Below are 5,911 nucleotides of genomic sequence, written 5' to 3' on the forward strand. Positions count from 1 at the left end.
TAGTGAGGATGTAAACCTCTTCTAACTCTAATACACTGTGTGCTATGCTAAGCTGGAGAGAACGGCTGTGAGGAGAAACTTCAGACTGATTTCGGTGGGGGCCTCATCAAGCTTCAGGAAAAATAAACGGGTGACGCTTCTGCTTTTATTTTGTTTTCCTTTCTCGGTGGTAATATGTTAGCATGTTATGTTGGAGAGCTGCCTTTATTTTTCTGATGAAAAGTGTTTTCTTCTCTGTTTCTGTATACCTGTTATGTAAAACCAGGAAACCACCAAAAATGCATATTTTTTGTAGTACAGGTACTGCTGAAAATGTCGTGTCAGCATCCCTGACATGGCGACCACACCAGCTCTGCAGTATGATTGGGGTCATTGTAAGGGATTTTGGGGGTTCCATCCATGTTCAGTTCCCTTCCATGGTGAGCATGCAGAATTACGGATCAAACTGTGGGTGCAAGTTGCTTTTCCCCAGCAGGATTGGGTCTTACTGAATTGTGAAGTTGGTGTACAACAATCTGCTATTATTGGGGCTCCTAACTCACATTCCCCTTCAAGACATCACAATGGATGATGCAAAATCGAGTTTTTGATGCTCTTTTGCCTAGTTTCTTCATCTTCTGTGTGCTGCTACATTTCTATGTACTACTTGTATTTGGACAATCACATTTCCTGTTTCAATGATTTAGTGCTAATTCGGCCTGTATGGTTTTGCCTAAATTGGATGGTTGCTTGCAAATAACATTGCACCCTTCGGACTGTGACACACCGGTTAATTTGTTTAGCTAGTCTTGTTTTTTAACTTTGATTGATTGGAAGTTCCTTGTCCATTGAGCATTGTTCCACAGATCCGCCTTTATAGTAGCGAACATGTTTTCCCTATTTTTCTGCCTAACATGGTAAACTGTCTTAAAACCCGCCTTGAGGCTTGATTTCTCACATTGAGGGAATTTTGGTACTCAAACTTCAGCTTGAATATTGCAGCATGATATGGGCGAATTATTAATATTGTGATTAAGCATTTCTCTGATGCTCACTAGCCTTGAATGAGTCATCCGCTCTATAGTGACACGATGGATCGTAGGGTGAGACTGAGAAGGGGGAGAAAAAGTGGGAGCGGGAAGAATGCGGCGGAGGGGATTGAGCATGCCGGCATCAGATTTTGGGAGAGGAAGCCCGTGAGTAGAAAGTCCAAAGGAATGGAGGGGGCAAATTGTATTTGACGCATTGAGCGTCCAAATGACGGCGTTTCGCACAAAGGAAGCAACACTAGCACTTGGGTGGCCTAGGACATTTTAGCTAGCATAGGAGCTACAGCAGTCAGGTTTTTGCGAACCATCCAGAAGGTTTTGTCTGGTTTTTTACTGTTCTGGTCTTTTTTTTTATTTTTTTCTTTTTTCCGTTTTTTCTTTACTGGTTTTCTTTTGATCTTTTCTATTGTTTTGTGTTCTCCTTTTATTTTTTAAAAATGTTCAGAAATTTTCAAAATTGTTCAGAAATTTCAAAAAATGTTTGAGTTATTTTAAACATGTTAGAAAATACAAATTTTGTTGGATACTCCAAAATGATTGGAATTTTTAAAAAATGGATTTAATAATGTTTGAAATTTCACAGAAATGCGATGTACAAAAAAATTAATAACAAAACAAAATATATTCCTGGTTTTTACAATTTTAGATTTGTTTGCGTTTTTCGTAGAATGTTCAAAATTTTGGGAAATGTTTTTGATAGGAAATCACGATTTTAAAAATGTCGTCGTTTTTTGGAAATGTTCAGTTTTAAAAATTGTGCACACATTTTTTTAAATGTGTTAACCTTTTCAAAACAGGTGTTCTTAAATAAAATCATGTTTTTAGAAACCGACCAATTGCTATGAAAAAAATCTCTATGGTTTCGCTTGCTTTTTTGTTGAGGGGTTATGGTTTCCCTTGCTAAGTTGGCTATATTCGCTTAATGGGCCCTATTAATGCCTATCTGTCAAGGACTGGGGACATATATTACTATAACAAGAAGAATTGTTTAGACGATCCATATTGAACCGATGTGTGCAGTGATTTTAGCCTGAATATATGATCATTATACCTTCATGTATTTTTCTCCTAGGGGTTGTGACCGATGGTTTTCTTGGAGATATGTATTCCTATATTTCTTTCCTTCAATGTACGTAGTTGTGTACAACCTTTAGAATTTGGGTACTAAATTACTTAATGAATAATAGGACTGTAGATATTTTTTATTAATAAAATGGCATCTAAACACTTTGGTTTTGCTGATATGAGATCTCTCTGATCATGGTTTAATCACACCCTATCATATGTATAACGCAGCCCATGTTAGAAGTAACTTGTGTTCCAATTAATTGTCACTTTAGTGGTTCTTCGGCCACTGTTTTGTAATTTCTCCAAGTTGACTTACAGGGTGCAATTTTTCCAATGTCATATTATTTTCAGCTCATAACTTCTTATTGCTACATATTGTGACACTATAAATGCTCAAGTTGATACATATATTGTTCTGAAAAAGGCTGGATTATGTACCAATTTTGGATATGGGTAATAAAGGTAAGCAAAATATATCTTTACCCACATGCCATTAATTAAGAGTAGATGACAATAGGACATGTCAAGTGATTATGTGGTCTCATTATCATTGACTACAAAATGGTGCGACCATTCACCGGGTGTCTTCATTGCTTACTTCTCAAAGGTTCTGGATATGGCGCACCACCCATTATTTATACCTCGAACTTGAAACACTTTGTCCAGTAATTCAAGCTTGTTCTTTGAGAGTTTTGTGTCGTTAAATTTGTAGGCACTGACAGTAAGCTAGGAAGAGGAAGAAAGAGAGAGCTCAAGAGCAATAGCCATGGGAACATGGAGGAAAGCCCTCCTTGTTTAATTGCATCTCTAGTGTTGGAGGTGTAAATATTTGGCATGAAACTTTTCCTAATGCCTCCCATTCCTATCGTTCTTGTGCACTACTTCCTCTTCCTTTTGGCTTATATGCAATAGTTCTGATGGAGAAACCATAGACATGTGTCCACATATTTAGATAACATGAGACCTCCAAGGCGAGTCAGTAAGAGGAAGAATAGAGGAACTTAGAGTAGTGGGAATGGGAACATGGAGGAAAGCCTAACATTCTCGGTTTTCACCTCCAGTGTTGGAGGTGATAATTTAATTTGGTGTTTCCTGATGCCTCCCATTCCTATTGTTCTAAAGAACTCTTCACCTTGATTTTTTTGGCTTGCTTGGTTGCTTTAGCTTACTGTTTGCACATATTCGATGTGAAATCTCAAAAGTGATCTAGGAAGAGGAAGAAAGAGAGGGCCTAAGAGCTATGGGAATGAGGACATGGATGAAAACCTAACTTACTGGTTCTTTACCTCTTGTGTTGAGGTGGAAGTCGTGTTTGGTATTTCCCGATGCCTCTCATTCCTATCGTTCTTAAGCACCCCTTCCTCTTTCTTTTTGTTTGCAAAACCGTTTAGGTAAACTAAACATATATGTGGATGTGTTGTTTGTTTGCTAAATCGTTTAGCAGAAAAACTAAACATATATGTGGATCTATTTAGATGATATGAGATGTCCATTATGAGACATCAAGAAGAAGTAAAGAGGGCCTAAGAGTAGTGTGCATGAGAACATGATGGAAAGCTAAAGCCCTCATTCAACATTTAACACTAGATGATGCTATGTTTTGAGTTCTTCTGATGTCTCCCATGCTTATTGTTCTTTGGTGATTCGTCCATTTTCTTTTGGAACACACAACATACAAAAGATTCATAGTATATATCATGATTTGGTTTAAGTTCGTGTAATCTACATAGTGGGAGGGATACTTTCCGTGTTTTTTTGGCATGCATTAATCCATGGTAAGATAAGATGGTGGATTGCTAACTAGTTTATACTTTACAATATAGTCTGGTAACTTATGTCTATAAGCAGAACCAAACACGTTTTAGCCCTAGATTACTCTGCACATGAGTCCATATCATGCCAAGAAAATTAATTATATATTAACTATCTTATATCTTATCTTATATTCACTAATTGGAGGCACCATTCAAGTCCTCTCATTAATCCACATCATCAAATTTAATTACACCGTTGGATTTTAGAATTTAAGCTCAGGATAAAAGGAAAACTTGCGTAACATAATTAGTCCATGTCCCACAAAAAAGGCATCTGACACACATACATCAGTGTTATACAAACGTAAAAAAAAAAGAATGGCTCCATCCATAAAAACTCCAACGAGAAAAGGTTTCCATCCATAAAAAACATGAAAAGAATGGAAATAAATCTACGACCAGAAAAAGGAGTCCTTAAAAGACTACATCACCACGTATAAAAAAAGAGTCCTTAACACGTTTCGTTTCCACACAAAAAACACCCACTTCCAGGACACAAAACCACGTGCCTTCTCTCTTGAAAAAGAAAATGACTTTAAACAACACCACTTAATTAGTTGAGATTAATCACGCACGTATTAAAAAAAGAATCCACGTTCAAGATTTAAAACAACACGTGTCTTCTTCCATGAAGAAAAACAAAATAAAAATAGATCTAACCCACACATAAAAAAAGAGTCCTTTAAGACCCACGTCCAATTCCCACACAAAAAATGCCCACGTCCATTCTCCTAAAAAAGTACCCACGTTCAACACACAAAAATCGTGTGGCTTCTTACTCAAAATGGAAAAAAGATTTTCAGGAACACGTACGAGATGGGACTGAGCCCACATGTATTAAAAAGAAAGTCCTTCTGATTTTTTTTAAAAAGGAGTCTTTATCTCCCACGCCCACATGTCAGAAAAAATACATCCACGCCCAATATAAAAATAACCAGGTGCCTTCTTCCATGGAAAACGAAAAAAATATACGTACAAATAAGTGATCGTTGGTTCTCTCTCCCAATCGTGTTCCTCTCCAGCCTTTTAGTCCCACTTTTCCAACTACAACAATCCATGTTGTAAATTTCAAAAAAATATATACATGTTGTAAATTAACTGTGTTCTACCTCATGCTTTGAATCTCCTTTTCAAGTTCATGAATCCATCATGTATATGTAAGTACATGATCTTACTCCATGATGGTGATTTAGCACATAAAATCATATCGAGCAATCTTGAATGTATACTCATGTACATGATGTTATCCCATGATATGAACTTTGAAGTTGTTTTATTTTCCTTTTTGCACAATTCAATCTATCACTAGTAGAAAAACGACCTATTGCCCCGGTTCGTAAGGACCTTTAGTCCCGGTTTTGTAACCCGACATTAAAGGGTGGGGACTAAAGGTACCCCCTTTAGTCCCGGTTATGCAAGAACCGGGGCTAAAGGCCCACCACGTGGCACGAGCCCGCGCGGTGGTCTATTTTATTTATTTTGAAAAAAATTGATTTTTTTTCTGATTTTCAAATTTCTGAATTATTTGATGATTTAGTCTCTAATCACTCCTCCTCATTGCTCTAATCACCCCTCATCATTCCAAATCGTCTAACTTCCCGACCGGTCACCCATCCTCTCACTATTCCAGTCTGAGCACGCTTAACTTTCGAGTTCTATTCCCCCTAGTTTCCAAGTCTGCCGGTCACCCATCCTCTCACTATTCCATCCCGAGCACGCTTAACTTCCGAGTTCTATTCCCCCTAGTTTCCATGTCTGCACTTGTTTCTTACCTGACAATAGTAAGCTGTCAATCCTATTAACCCTTAGGAGTTTCGCTTAAGCATGAAGTCACATGATTCACCGTTTGATTTTGAAATTATTATTCTAAAAAATAATTATCATTTAGTAACAGTAATATTTCTTGAATAAGTAGTTTGACCATAGTTTGACCAGATTTGACCATAGTTTGACCACAGTTTGACCACGGTTTGACCAAAAGTCAAAAAACTAAAATAATTA

At 37.2% G+C, this 5,911-nt stretch overlaps 1 pseudogene; it reads left to right on the plus strand.

Annotated features, from left to right (window-relative positions):
• Positions 1–515: 515 nt before the first annotated feature.
• Positions 516–594, plus strand: LOC119351033 (annotated as a pseudogene).
• Positions 595–5,911: the final 5,317 nt, after the last annotated feature.

The sequence above is a fragment of the Triticum dicoccoides genome, chromosome 1B (assembly GCF_002162155.2).
Source record: "Triticum dicoccoides isolate Atlit2015 ecotype Zavitan chromosome 1B, WEW_v2.0, whole genome shotgun sequence".
In the NCBI taxonomy this organism is placed as follows: domain Eukaryota; kingdom Viridiplantae; phylum Streptophyta; class Magnoliopsida; order Poales; family Poaceae; genus Triticum; species Triticum dicoccoides.